A 15,797-nucleotide genomic window follows, 5' to 3' on the forward strand; every position below is an offset into this window, starting at 1 on the left:
AGATATTTCAAATCCTAAAAGATGATACTGTGAAAGTGCTGCACTCAATATCCCAGTAAATCTGGAAAACTCAGCAGTGGCCACAGGACTGGAAAAGGTCAGTTTTTATTCCAGTCCTTAAGAAAGGCAATGCCAAAGAATGCAAAAAATGCTCAAACTACTGCACAGTTCCACTCATCTCAAACGCTAGCAAAGTAATGCTCAAAATTTTCCAAGCTAGGCTTCAACAGTACATGTAATGAGAACTTCCAGATGTTCAAGCTGGATTTAGAAAAGCCAGAGGAGCCAGAGATCAAATTGCCAAAATGTGTTGGATCATAGAAAAAGCAAGAGAATTCCAGAGAAACATCTACTTCTGCTTCATTGACTATACTAAAGCCTTTGACTGTGTGGATCACAACAAACTGTGGAAAATTCTTAAAGGGATGGGAATACCAGACCACTTTACCTGCCTCCTGAGAAATCTGTATGTAGGTCAAGAAGCAACAGTTAGAACTGGACATGGAACAACAGAGTGGTTCAACTTTGGGAAAGGAATACATCAACACTGTCTATTGTCACTTTGCTTATTTAACTTCTATGTAGTTGTGTGAAATGCTGGGCTGGCTGAAAAACAAGCTGGAATCAAGACTGCAGGGAGAAATATCAATAAACTCAGATATGCAGATGATACCACTCTAACGGCGAGAAAGCAAAGAGGAACTAAAGAGCCTCTTGACGAAAGTGAAAGAGGAGAGTGAAAAGGCTGGCTTAAAGCTCAACATTCAGAAAACTAAAATCATGGCATCCGGTCCCATCACTTCATGGCAAATAGATGGGCAAACAATGGAAACTGTTGCAGACTTTGTTTGCTTAGGCTCCAAAATCATCCTATAAAAATAAGTGCTAATGTCGGAAAGAACATAGACAACATATGCAGTTTTTATCCAGAGAAATCTAAATTTCAAAAATAGCTTCCTTAAAGCTAGGTAAAATGTCAATAGGAACAAATATAATCTCATTATGTGCCTCTCTTATTTACCTTTCATCTATTTATTTATTTATTTAAAATGTATATTTACTGTTACAATTGATGTGAAACATTTGCAAATTTAAGGTATACAAGCTGTTGATTTCATAATTCATATATTGAAATGTAAACATCACTGTAGCCACAGCTAAAATCTCTGTTATATCATCAAATTATCATGTGGATTTTTTTGTATGCTGCAAACAACTAGGATCTAGTCTGTTAGCAACTTTGAATATTATGAGCACTTCTTTCTATAAACTGTATGCTGTTCCTTAGCTCTCCAGAACTCATCTTCTAGTTAAAAGTTTGTTCTCTAACACCATAAATCCTCAGCTCCTCCATCCACCCCATCCTCTGGTAACTACTATTCTGCTCTGTTTTTTATGAGCTCAGCTATTTTAGATTCCACACAAACATGAAACCTTGCAATACAGTGACTATTGTAAATAAAGCTACAGTAAACAAGGGATTGCATGCATCTTTTCCACTTCCTTTTCATATATACCCAGAAGGGGAATTATTGGATCATATAGTAGTTCTACTTTTAATTTTTAAAAGAATCTCTATACTGTTTTCCACAGTGGCTGAACCAATTGCTTATCCTCTCAGTAGTGCACAGGGTTCCTTCATCACCACATCCTCACCAATACTTGTTATCTGACATCTTCTTCTTTATAACCATTCTAACAGGTATAGGTGATATGTCATTGTGGTTTTGATTTCCATTTCCCTAATGATTAGTGATGTTGAGCATTTTTGATGTATCTGTTATCATTTATATGTCTTCTTTAATAACATGAAAATTTTGTTCTATGTTCATTTTTAATTGTATTATTTATTTACCTACTTTTGCTACCCAGTTTTATAATAGTCTGTTTTATTTTTAATATGCTTTGCTAGGAAATTCTTTTTCCAGAATACATGGGAGTATGTCAGCCAAAGGAAGACACAATATTTTTAAATTCAGAGACCTGAGAAACCAAAGAATAAACAGTTAATAGGAAGGAAAATACTAATTTAATAGGAGGAGATGCAGGTCATGAAGAGTTTCATGTTGTATCGAACCAAAATATCATCTTAGAATGGTAGTTTCTAATTATGAATGGGATTAATCATTGATCCCCCATTTCCTGTCTCATTCAAGGCTCTGGATTCTGGTGATGATATTCATGGATGCCTTCAACAATGGGTGGATCTGTATTTGAAGAACTTCTGTCTTTCTACTGTGACAACTTAGAGGCTAAGCAGATTAAAACTTCCACAAAAATGATCGCCAAACAGTCAAACAAATAAAACTTAATGAAGTACTCCATCAAGCGTGACAAATTAAAGTTACTGGAGCAGTACATGATAATTTGTCTTAATAATTGATTCTTCATATTACATATTCTACCAAGAGGCCAGCTTACTGACCCTAGATTAACTACCATTAATAATAAAAGGACCGTGATTCTTCTAAGGGAGTTAGATTATATTACTTTAATTTATTACTTTTATTCAGAAGCCAGGCACTTTCTCTGGAAACCTGTCTGAACTCTGAAACCAAGTCCGTACAGGCACTAAGATGTTCTCCTTGACTGAAAACTTGTAAAATCTCCTTGCGTACTTGTGTTGGGGGCCAGCATGAGGAACTCCGCCCATGGCAAAGGTCATGAGGAAGGAGGCTTGGCATACGCAAAGGCGTGATCAAGCCTCAGGAAACCCCCTGTTCCCGAGCATCTAACCCCAAAACCAGAGTCTGTTTTATGCTCTCCCCCATAACCGTTTTTCTTGGAGAAGCAGCTTCAAGGCAATAAAAATTCCTGGGCGTGACAAGAGTGTTTCAGCTTACAGACTCCTCTGAAGGTTATCTAGCCCGCCTGTATAGGTTCGTCCGGCCACATGTGATTGTTTACAGCCTCCCAACCTGAGAGGCACGAGATGTTTTAGACTTACTAAAGGCAAATTCTTTTGGGGAGTTAGAAGTTATTAGTATAGTGGGTTGGTTACGAATTATATTGATGAAGGGTTTTTCATTTGTTGTGCCAATAATTGCTGCTAATTCCCTGCCCTGGGTGGGACAAGGATGTCTCAGGTCAAACCTCTCTGCTGACAGACTAGCTTGTGTGATAGGATTATCCATACTCCTGCCACATGATTGTTTACTACCTCTCAACCATAAACAGCACAGAGAGTTTTGGAGTATTTTGAGAGTCTTAATTAGCATAGGGCTTTTTCTTCTTGAGTCAATGATTGCCGCCAGGCTTCCATATCCTTAGGCACCTGGGAATATATTAATCAATGTATTTGGAATATAGAAATATAGTAGTTTTTGATGTTAGCAATACTAGACTTTTTGAGTTAATGGATTTTCTCTTTTGTAATAGATCACTGTGCTTTGTTATAAATCACTGTGTCTTTGTTATGTAAAAATGTAACTTTATCGCTATCTTAAGACTAAATAGATCTTAAGGGGAGCATTGGTAAAAGGATTTTCATTTGTTGGGCTGATGTTTGCTGCTAAATCTCCATATTCCCTGCCCTTATAATGAATATAACTAACATATAGGAGAAATAAGTATTAATCTTTAAGCATATAGGAGAAATAAGCATTAACCTTTAAGATTAATCGGGTTAAATAAATTCCTTTCTTGATTGTAACTCACTACACCCTCACCCTATAGGAATGCAACTTTATCTGGAGGGTGGTGCCTGGTTTAAGAAAAAACACCCTTGGAGGAAATAAGGTTTTTGGTTATCAGAAAGAAAGGATCATAGAATGTCAGCAGGTCTTACTCATGGCCAGAAGATGATGTAATATCCCTAAGACCCTCGCGTGACTCTGTATTCATCCCTATGTGTAACAAAAGGTATATAAGCAAACCCCAAAATAAAGAAATTGGATCAGTTTCTGGAAAGACTGATTCCACCATGTCGCTTCTTTCTTGCTCCCGTTTCTCTGGCTGAATTCCCATCTGGATTCAGCCTCCTTTTCTCCACTACACTATCTGCTACTACACTATCCGTTTCTAATCTCTCTCTATATCTGTAATTAAATATGTATTTTTCCAAAGACGCCGACGCCATCCCCACCTTCGAATTCCCTGGATCCATCAGGGCTGGACCCTGGTATACTTGGACCACAATCAAGTTATTTTGAGCTTTTTGCTTTTTCTGCCCTTGCTCCTCCATTTGAAGCAACTCAAGTTTCCCTGGGAAGATTCTCTTACCAGATCTTTCTTTATCTTTGTTTTGCTCATACCTTGTGGATAGTATCAAACCATGCTGCAGTTTCAAGGAACCTTAGGGATTATATAACACAAATCAAACATTTCACAACAAAGGCTCAGGGAGTTAAGGAAATTACCAATAGTTTTAAAGACAGTATTTGGGGTTTTCCTGAGATGGAAGTAATTCAAATTTCTTTAAATAGTTTTATTGAGATATAAAACAATCACCATAAATTTAATACATTTAAAATGTGAAAATGATAGAAATGTACTAGTGTAAATGTACAATGTTTTCTCATGGAGAAGGTGCTTAAGGTCATATAGGAAATCTTCCTGGAGGAGATGTGTGATGTAAATTTTGAAAACAATTTGTGCATATTATAAAGGGTGAAATGTTACCAAAAGGGCTGCAAGCAGAAAAACAGAATGTGAAAAACGTGAAAGCACCCAAGATACATATTTGTAAAACTGCACGTTCTTCCAACAGGTGGAAGCTATCGTTTCTGGGGAAGGTTTCTTTGGCAGAGGAGGCTGGACTGGTAGTAAGGAAGGCAGGATCTTGGAACATGCTTGTAGGCAGTTGGAAGAAATCAAGGAATCTTACTTAGAACAGTTCTTTTCTCAGAATGTTTCAGTGGAAATTTGGGATTATCCTACCTGACGTGTCTTTGGCTCTTTCTTGTCTCTAGAACTTACTGAAGATAATAGGAGTCACAGAAATCCTACAGGAAAAATGAGCTCCTTTGTGACACAGAAAAGACCTCAGCATGTGCAGAGGAGGACTTGTTTTACAGTGGAGTGGGTAGGTTCCTGCAATGCCCTCTGAGAACTATGAGGGGGGAAATTCCTGAAGCAAGGAGCTTCTCCTCTTGTGCACACACTCTGCTACTCTGAAAATAGCAAGGAGAGCTGTGGTTGTATGTCCAGCCAGCCAGTCAAGATCTTTCCTAACACACTCTCAAACCTATTTTTTTTTCTGTGACTACAAGTGAATTCAGACCTCTTCATCTGATTTTTCAAAACAGTTTGGTCACTGAGATGCTGGAGGGTTGGAAGTGAGGAGTTGTAGCTTTCAGGGCTCACTGCTCTTTTTTTCCCTTTCTCAATTCTGCCTGGAGCAGAAGACAGGCAAGAAGAGAGGCACTGGGAGGGAAGACGAGGTTCTTGAACAAAAGGTTAAAGAGCTGTGGCAAAAGTTGAAGGAACAAGAAAGAGTCTTCAGGGAATACATAGCACAAATGAGAGAGGAGATAAGAGATATAGAAGAGACTTCAGCAGGTATATGAGTCTTACTGGGGGGAAACAAGGACTGCAGCATGGGAAGATAGTACCTTAGCTAGCTCTGAGAGACTGCTCCAAGGAGGCAGTGGGAAAAGGTCAAGATATAAGATTTTGGTGAAGGGGGAGTTCAATGCAATCAAGTGCTTACTTTACAAAAGGTTTTCTGCTAGTCATGAGGAGCTGATGTCATCATGAAGGGATTTAGCGACTTTCTATATATGAGGAAATACAAGAATTGTGGGTCATGGTGGAGAGTTCTGACAATGAGATTATAAACAACACCATGTAGGGCCACTCAAGATGGATGGGTCATGGTGGAGAGTTCTGACAAAATATGGTCCACTGGAGAGGGACTGTCAAACCACTTCAGTTTTCATGCTTTGAGAACCCCATGAATAGTATAAAAAGGTAAAAAGATATGACACTGAAAGATGAACTCCCCAGGTCAGTAGGTGCCCAATATGCTCCTGGACAAGAGTGGAGAAACAATACCAGAAACAATGAAGAGATGGAGCTGAAGCAAAAACAATGCCCAGTTGTGGATGTGACTGGTGATGGAAGTAAAGTTTGATGCTTTAAAGAACAATACCTCATAGGAACCTGGAATATTAGGTCCATGAATAAGGTGAATTGGAAATGGTCAAACAGGAGATGGAAAGAGTGAACATCGACATTTTAGGAATCAGTGAACTAAAATGCACTGGAATGGGAGAATTTAATTCCAATGACCATTATATCTACTACTGTGGGCAAGAATCCTTTAGAAGAAATGGAGTAGTCCTCATAGTCAACAAAGAATTTGAAATGCAGTACTTAGGTGCAATCTCAAAAAAAAAAAAAAAAAAGCAGAATGATCTCTGTTCATTTCCAAGGCAAACCATTCAATAGCAGAGTAATCCAAGTCTATAGCCCAACCACTATTGCTGAAGAAGCTGAAGTTGAACGATTCTATGAAGACATAGGAGGCCTTCTAGAACTAACACCAAAAAAAGATTTCCATTTCATTATATGAGACTGGAATGTAAAAGTAGGAAGTCAAGAGATACCTGGAGTAACAGGCAAGTTTGGCCTTGGAGTATAGAATGAAGTAGGGCAAAGGCTAACAGAATTTTGCCAAGAGAACACACAGGTCATGGCAAACACTCTCTTCAAACAACACAAGAGACAACTCTACACATGGACATCACCAGATGGTCAATACTGAAATCAGATTGATTATATTCTTTGCAGCCAAAGATGGAAAAGCTCTATAAAGTCAACAAAAGCAAAACTTGGAGCTAACTGTGGCTCAGATCATGAACTCCTTACTGCAAAATTCAGACTTAAATTGAAGAAAGGAGGGAAAACCACTAGATGATTCTGGTATGACCTAAATCTAATCCCTTACAATTACACAGTGGAAGTGACAAATAGATTCAAGGGATTAGATCTGATAGACAGAGAGCCTGAAGAACTATGAATGGAGGCTCGTGACATTGTACAGGATGCAGCGATCCAGATTACCCCCAAGAAAAATAAATGCCAAAAGGCAAAATGGTTGTCTGAGGAGGACTTTAAAATAGCTGAGAAAAGAAGAAAAGCTAAAGGCAAAGGAGAAAAGGAAAGATATACCCATTTGAAAGCAGAGTTCCAAAGAATAGCACGGAGAGATAAGAAAGCCTTTTTCAATGATCAGTGCAAACAAATAGAGGAAAATAATAGAATGGGAAAGACTAGAGACCTCTTCAAGAAAATTAGAGATACCAAGGGAATATTTCATGCAAAGATGAGCACAATAAAGGACAGAAATGGTATGGACCTAACAGAAGCAGAAGATATTGAGAAGAGGTGGCAAAAATACACAGAAGAACTATACAAAAAAGATCTTCATGACCCAGATAATCACAATGGTGTGATCAGTCACCTACAGCCAGACGTCCTGGAATGCGAAGTCAAGTGGGCCTTAGGAAGCATCACTATGAACAAAGCTAGTGGAAATAATGGAATTCCAGCCAAGTGATTTTAAATCCTAAGAGATGATGCTGTGAAAGCATTGCACTCAATATGCCAGCAAATCTGGAAAATTCAGCAGTGGCCACAGGACTGGAAAAGGTCAGTTTTCATTCCAATCCCAAAGAAAGGCAATGCCAAAGAATGCTCAGACTACCGCACAGTTGCACTCATCTCACACGCTAGCAAAGTAACGCTCAAAATTCTCCAAGCCAGGCTTCAACAGTAAGTGAACTGAGAACTTTCAGATGTTCAAAATGGATTTAGAAAAAACAGAAGAACCAGAGATCAAATTGCTAACATCCACTGGATCATCAAAAAAGAAAGAGAGTTCCAGAAAAACATCTACTTTTGCTTCATTGACTATGCTAAAGCTTTTGACTGTGTGTATCACAACAAACTGTGGGAAATTCTTAAAGAGATGGAAATACCATACCACCTGACCTGAGTCTTGAGAAATCTGTATGCAGGTCAAGAAGCAATAGTTAGGGCTGGACATGGAACAATAGACTGTTTCCAAATAGGGAAAGAGTACGTCAAGGTTGTATATTGTTACCCTGCTTATGCAGAGTTCTATTCAGTCACTCAGCCATGTCCGACTCTTTGCGACCCCATGGACTACAGCATGCCAGGCTTCCCTGTCCATCACCAACTCCCAGAGTTTACTCAAACTCATGTCCATTGAGTCAGTGGTGCCATCCAACCATCTCATCCTCTGTCATCCCCTTCTCCTCCCACCTTCACCTTTCTCATCATCAGGGTCTTTTCCAATGAGTCAGTTCTTCACATGAGGTGGCCAAAGTATTGGAGTTTCAGCTTCAACATCAGTCCTTCCAATGAATATTCAGGACTGATTTCCTTTAGGATGGACTGGTGGGACCTCTTTGCAGTCCAAGGGACTCTCAAGAGTCTTCTCCAACACCACAGTTCAAAAGCATCAATTCTTCGGTGCTCAGCTTTCTTTATGGTCCAACTCTCACATCCATATGTGACTATTGGAAAACCCATAGCCTTAACTAGATGGACCTTTGTTGGCAAAGTAATGTCTCTGCTTTTTAATATGTTGTCCAGATTGGTCACAACTTTTCCTCCAAGGAGCAAACGATTTTGGGGAAGAACTAATGCTGAAGCTTAAACTCCAGTACTTTGGCCACTTGCTGCAAAGAACTGACTCGGTGGAAAAGACCCTGATGCTGGGAAAGATTGAAGGCAGGAGGAGATGGGGACAACAGAGGATGAGATGGTTGGACGGTTGGATAGCAGATTATATCATGCAAAATGACACGATGGATGAAGCACAAGCTGGAATCAAGATTGCTGGGAGAAAGATCAACAACCTCAGATACACAGATGACACCACCCTTATGGCTGAAAGTGGAGAAGAACTAAAGAGCTTCTTAACGAAAGTGAAAGAGGAGAGCAAAAGAGTTGGCTTAAAACTCAACATTCAGAAAACTAAGATCATGGTATCGGGTCCCATCACTTCATGGCAATTAGATGGGGAAGCAATGGAAGCAGTGACAGACTTTATTTTTTTGGCTCCAAAATCACTGAAAATGTGCTAACTTTGGGTAGAGAGCTTATAAAAAGTAAGGTAGTCAAATCATTCAGAATAAGAGAAATGAGATGAAAACAATGAGATGCAATGTTTCACTTCACATGTTGTCAAACTTTGTTCCCAATGTGTTTGAAAACTTGTACATTATTTTTGCAGTACAAATTGTATAGTATCTATTGAAAATCATGTCTAAATACTTCTTTTTTTTTAATTTTAATTTTTACTTTATTTTGCTTTACAATACTGTATTGGTTTTGCCATACATTGACATGAAGCCGCCACGGGTGTACATGAGTTCCCAACCCTGAACCCCCCTCCCACCTCCCTCCCCATATCATCTCTCTGGATCTTCCCCGTGCACCAGCCTCAAGCATCCTGTATCCTGTATTGAACATAGACTGGCGATTCATTTCTTACATGATAGTATACATGTTCCAATGCCATTCTCCCAAATCATCCCACCCTCTCCCTCTCCCACAGAGTCCAAAAGTCCGTTCTATGCATCTGTGTCTCTTTTGCTGTCTCACATACAGGGTTATCATTACCATCTTTCTAACTTTCATATATATGTGTTAGTATACTGTATTGGTGTTTTTATTTCTGGCTTACTTCACTCTGTATAATAGGCTCCAGTTTCATCCATCTCATTAGAACTGATTCAAATTTATTCTTTTTAATGGCTGAGTAATATTCCATTGTGTATATGTACCACAGCTTTCTTATCCATTCATCTGCTGATGGACATCTAGGTTGTTTCCATGTCCTGGCAATTGTAAACAGTGCTGCGATGAACATTGGGGTACACGTGTCTCTTTCAATTCTGGTTTCCTTGGTGTGTATGCCCAGCAGTGGGATTGCTGGGTCATAAGGCAGTTCTATTTGCAATTTTGTAAGGAATCTCCACACTGTTCTCCATAGTGGCTGTACTAGTTTGCATTCCCACCAACAGTGTAAGAGGGTTCCCTTTTCTCCACACCCTCTCCAGCATTTATTGCTTGCAGACTTTAGGATCGCAGCCATTCTGACTGGTGTGAAATGGTACCTCATTGTGGTTTTGATTTGCATTTCTCTAATAATGAGTGATGTTGAGCATCTTTTCATGTGTTTGTTAGCTATCCGTATGTCTTCTTTGGAGAAATGTCTATTTAGTTCTTTGGCCCATTTTTTGATTGGGTTGTTTATTTTTCTGGAATTGAGCTGCGTAAGTTGCTTGTATATTTTTGAGATTAGTTGTTTGTCAGTTGCTTCATTTGCTATTATTTTCTCCCATTCCAAAGGCTGTCTTTTCACCTTGCTTATAGTTTCCTTTGTTGTGCAGAAGCTTTTAATATTAATTAGATCCCATTTGCTTATTTTTGCTTTCATTTCCAGTATTCTGGGAGGTGGATCATAGAGGATCCTGCGTGATGTATGTCGGAGAGTGTTTTGCCTATGTTCTCCTCTAGGAGTTTTATAGTTTCTCATCTTATGTTTAGATCTTTAATCCATTTTGAGTTTATTTTTGTGTATGGTGTTAGAAAGTGTTTTAGTTTCATTCTTTTACAAGTGGTTGACCAGTTGTCTTTAATCCATTGTATGTTCTTGCCTCCTTTGTCAAAGATAAGATGTCCATAGGTGTGTGGATTTATCTCTGGGCTTTCTATTTTGTTCCATTGATCTATATTTCTGTCTTTGTGCCAGTACCATACTGTCTTGATGACTGTGGTTTGTAGTAGAGCCTGAAGTCAGGCAAGTTGATTCCTCCAGTTCCATTCTTCTTTCTCAAGATTGCTTTGGCTATTCGAGGTTTTTTGTATTTCCATACAAATTGTGAGATTGTTTGTTCTAGCTCTGTGAAAAATACCGCTGGTAGCTTGATAGGGATTGCATTGAATCTGTAGATTGTTTTGGATAGTATACTCATTTTCACTATATTGATTCTTCTGATCCATGAACATGGTATATGCTTCTTAAATGTTAACTTGGCCACACATTCAGTTTTAGGATATACACACACATAGAAATTATATTATTTAATTAATAATTTTAAAGATTGATAACTGCTTTTCCATGTCTATCTATATGAGATTGGTAATATAAATTTTAGCACACTCATATAATGGAATACTGTTTATCCAGAAAGTTGAGAGACATTGTTCTTTTTGTAATAATATAGAATAATTTATTAGATACATTGTAATGTGGGAAAAGTGAGGGTAAAAATCAGTAGGAATAGTGTTCTATTTCTGCAAAAACATGCAATTCACATATACATGTATGAATACATTTAGATGTTTTCTGGAATAATACATGGGCAACTAGAACTTGCCTCCTGAGAAAACTACGTTGCTGAGATCAACACTGAGACGAATATGTACTTAATTCCACATATCCTTTCATATCTTTGGAATTTTTTAGTGACTACATAATACTTGCTTAGAAGTATAAGAGAAGAAATAAATGATGAAGATGATGATGATAATGGTGATAATGATAATGATGATAATGGTGGTTATAGGGAATTTTGTATTTCCAGGAAAGAATCCACCAACTCGAAAAGAGTTCTAATACAGTGGTCCAGATACTGAAAAAAAATAAAATTTATATCCTAATCTTATTTGTATAATGTAGTTGACTTCTATTAATACCTCCTTAAATTCTCTGAAAATAAAGCATGAAGTATTATGTATCTGGAATACCAGCTTGTGTATCTTCTTTCCAACACAAATTAAAGTTTTAAGGTGTTGAAAGCCTGTGCTTACTTGTTGTCTTTATGGGAATATCCTTCTCTGTTTGGGGCTTGCTGGGTGCATCTTTGTTTTCCTGAAAGTGCTGATGTCATATGTCGCCTGGCCATCCCCACTGCCATCTCTTTTCCTGGAGAAAAGGGAAGAGGGTCCTTCACCTGCAGCAAAAGAGGGATGTGTGCAAACCACATTCCTGCATTAGCTGCAGAGCAGGACCTGCTGACCATAGGGAGACTGATACTATTGTAGTTGGTTGTGCTCAATCTCTTCTCTGAGTTTTATCTTTTTATGAAGACCCTAACGCCTGGGTTGACATCCTGGAACAGCTGCTCCCAGTGGTCGGGATGGTTAGGCTTTTTGCTATCCTCTACTCAGTGGGACTCCTCCCACTGGTAACAGTGTAAGGGTAATAAGTGTCACAGTGTCCTTTTGGCATTAATTTTATGTGAAAACTTGACTAGGCTATGGTGCCATGCATGCTAAGTCGTTTCAATCATATCTGACTCTGTGGAGTCCTATGGACTGTAACCTGCCAGGCCCTCTGTCCATGGGATTCTCCTGGGAAAAGTACTGGAGTGGGTTGCCATGCCCTCCTCCAGCAGATCTTCCTGACCCAGGGATCTTCCTGACCCAAGATCTCTTACATCTCCTGCATTGACAGGCAGTTTCTTTACCTCTAGCACCACCAGCAAAGGCCCTCTATGGTGCCTAGCTGCATGCTAAAATGCTAGTCTAGATGTCAGTGTTAAGGTAGTTTTTAGATCGATCTATCTATCAATCTTGCTCTGGAGAATGCTGCTTTATAAACTGCAAGTGCCAAAAATGTTAGACAACTATGCTGTGGAAGAGGTAGTAATTTTATGCATTTTCTATGCTTATGGTAATAAAAAATAAGCTTTAAAATATCTACAGGAATTAGTAATCTACAAAAATGATGTAATGCATTATAAAGTAAAACTATAGAATATCTAAAAACAAACATTAGCATAGTTGAATTTTAAAAGTCAAAAGATCAATTTCAAGGCAGACTAGACTTAACTGAAAAGAAATGTAATGACCTGGAATACAAATTAAGGGAAATGGTTTCAGGGTGAAGGAGAAGATAGTTAATAGAAAAGATAAAACAAGAGGTTCAATTTATATATAATCAGTAGATATAAGTGAGGAAACAGGGAAATGGGGCAAAGGTCATATGATTTTCTAGAAATGATGAAATTATTTGTAGATGCAAGAAGTACACTGAATCTAAGAGAAAAAAATGGTAAGTTCACACTTGGATAAATGAGAGCAAAATTATAGAATACTAATAGGAATGTCTATCTAGAGAGATCAAGATGGGAGAATAGAAGGGCGTGGAGCACATTTCCTACAAATACATAAAAAATACATCCACATGTGGAACAATTCTCATGGAATACTTATTGAACTCAAAACTGGGTAGGCCAAAAAAAAAAAAAAAAGAGAGAGAGAGAATCAGGACAGGACCTGTTTCCCTGGGAGGGAGCTGTGAAAGAGGAGCAGCCCCTCATCCTGGACCCTGGAACTCCTTTCAACAGCCAGGAGATCAGCTCTGGGACAGACAAGGAGCTTCAGAGGGTAAAAGAAGAAGCAGTAGCCAGACTGCAACAGGCAGAATAGAGAGAGACCAGCACAGAGGGTCCATGTCACCTGGCTGCATTGCTTAGCCTGAGACACATGTCTGCTAATGTATGGGGACAGAGGGCAGGGGTCAGGGGGCGGGATGGGGGGGTTGCTGGGTGCTGAAACTCAGGTTTCAGAGGACAGACCTGGGGAGAGGACTGGGGTTGGATGCACAGAAATAGCCCGAGGTAGCTAGTATGTGGTACAGGAGAGTGGTACTCCCGACCTGGAGTGTGTGCAACAGAGCCCAAGTCCACCACCAAAACCCCACAGTCAACACACCCCCAAAAGGAAGGGAGGGGCCCACCACAGCAGCCCCAATCTCTTGGTTTGTTCACAGAGGGTGTGGCTCTGCCTCCACAAATTCTGAGAGCTCTCAAGCACAGGCAGATTGCCCCTAGGTGGAGGCAAGGCTGAAATCCTAGCTGTGATGCAGATTTACACTGCCAGTGCCCATGGGCCATCCAAGCAGAATACTGGTGCATGGTTGGTCTGGCAGTGGCTGCTATGGGCTTTGCAATGTAGGCACACAAGGGTGGGGCCAGGGTCTGGGCTGATTCCATAGTTCCCATGGTGGATCCTGGTGCCTGACTTCAGTGGATCTGTGCTGGTGGCTTTATGAAAGCATCTGAAGGACATCCAGGCTGACTGCCTGCATCCCCATGGATGGCTAAGGTGGGACCGATGGCAGAGCCAGCAACAGTTACCCATTTGTTACCCACACAGTAGGTGACAAGAGACACCACGGAGTGCAATTCCTGGTGGACAGATCCTGCGGAGTAATTCTCAGCAGCTCCTCTCCCAACAGAATCACCCCAGTCTGGCCTACCTAACACTGCAGCTCAGAAATGGACATGGAGACTCCTACTCCAGTAACTATGGATTAAAGCCTTGTGTAACTCAATGAACCTATGAGCCATGCCAGGCAGGGCCACCCCAGATGGACGAATAGTGATGGTCTGTTCTAACAAAGATTGTCATTTGTTGGAGTTCAAACAAAATGTGGTCCATTGGAGAAGGAAGTAGCAAACCACTCCAGTACTCTTGCCTGGAAAACCCTATGGCATGCTATAGTCCATGAGGTCACAAAGAGTCAGATACAACTTAGGGACTCTAGAACAACTCCAATGACTTGGCCCCCTGCAGGGCTGTGACATCCACAGAGCAAAGAGGAGTTTCCACTCAACATCCAGTGCAGGCTCTGGAGACCACATCACTAATCACACCTCCTCTCAAGGGGATAACAGCCAACACACACTGAGGCAGGCTGCGCAGGGACACTCTCACATAAAAACAGCCCTTTAAAACCAGACTAGATAACTATTACTCCTAAATTCACAAAGTAAGAGAAAAATATGTAAAATAAAGAAGCAGAGTGACCATTCCCAATTAAAAGAGCAAGAGAAATCCCCTGTTAGAAAACCGAAACACACCTCTCCAGAATCCTAGATTTTGAGTTCAAAAAGGAGGTAATAAAAATACCACACACACACACACAAATTATAAGCAATATCACTGATGAACAAAGATGCAAAAATCCTCAACAAAATACTAGCAAAACAAATTCAACAATACATTGAAAGAATCATATACCATGATCAAGTGGAATTTATTCCAGGGATACAAGGCTTTATAATATCCAACAATCAATGTGTGTGATACATCACATTAACAAATTGAAGAATAAAAATCATACAGTCATCTCAATAGAGGCAAAAAATCTTTTGATGAAATTCAACATCCATTTATGATAAAAGCTCTCCAGAAAGTGGGCATAGACAGAAAATACTTTATCATAACAAAGGCTATATATGACAAACTCACAGCTAATATTATATTCATGGTGAAAAGCTGAAAGCATTTCCTCTAAGATCAGAAACAAGACAAGGATGTCCATTCTCACCACTTTTATTCAACATACTTTTAGAAAACAAAATTATGGTTACCAAAGGGAAAGGTGGGGGAAGGACAAATTAGGAGTTTGGGACTAATATATACACACTGCTGCTGCTGAGTCACTTCAGTCGTGTCCGACTCTGTGTGACCCCATAGACGATAGCCCATCAGGCTCCACCTTCCCTGGGATTCTCCAGGCAAGAACACTGGAGTGGGTTGCCATTTCCTTCTCCGATGCATGAAAGTGAAAAGTGAAAGTGAAGTCACTCAGTCGTGACCCCATGGACTGCAGCCCACCAGGCTCCTCCATCCATGGGATTTTCCAGGCAAAAGTACTGGAGTGGGGTGCCATTGCCTTCTCCCATATACACACTACTATATACAAAATAGATGATCAACAAGGTCCTATTGTATAATACAGGGAATTTTACTCAACATTCTGTAGTGACCTATTTGGGAAAAGAATCTGAAAAAGAATAGATATG

This window comes from Oryx dammah, unplaced genomic scaffold, assembly GCF_014754425.2.
Source record: "Oryx dammah isolate SB20612 unplaced genomic scaffold, SCBI_Odam_1.1 HiC_scaffold_28, whole genome shotgun sequence".
In the NCBI taxonomy this organism is placed as follows: Eukaryota; Metazoa; Chordata; class Mammalia; order Artiodactyla; family Bovidae; genus Oryx; species Oryx dammah.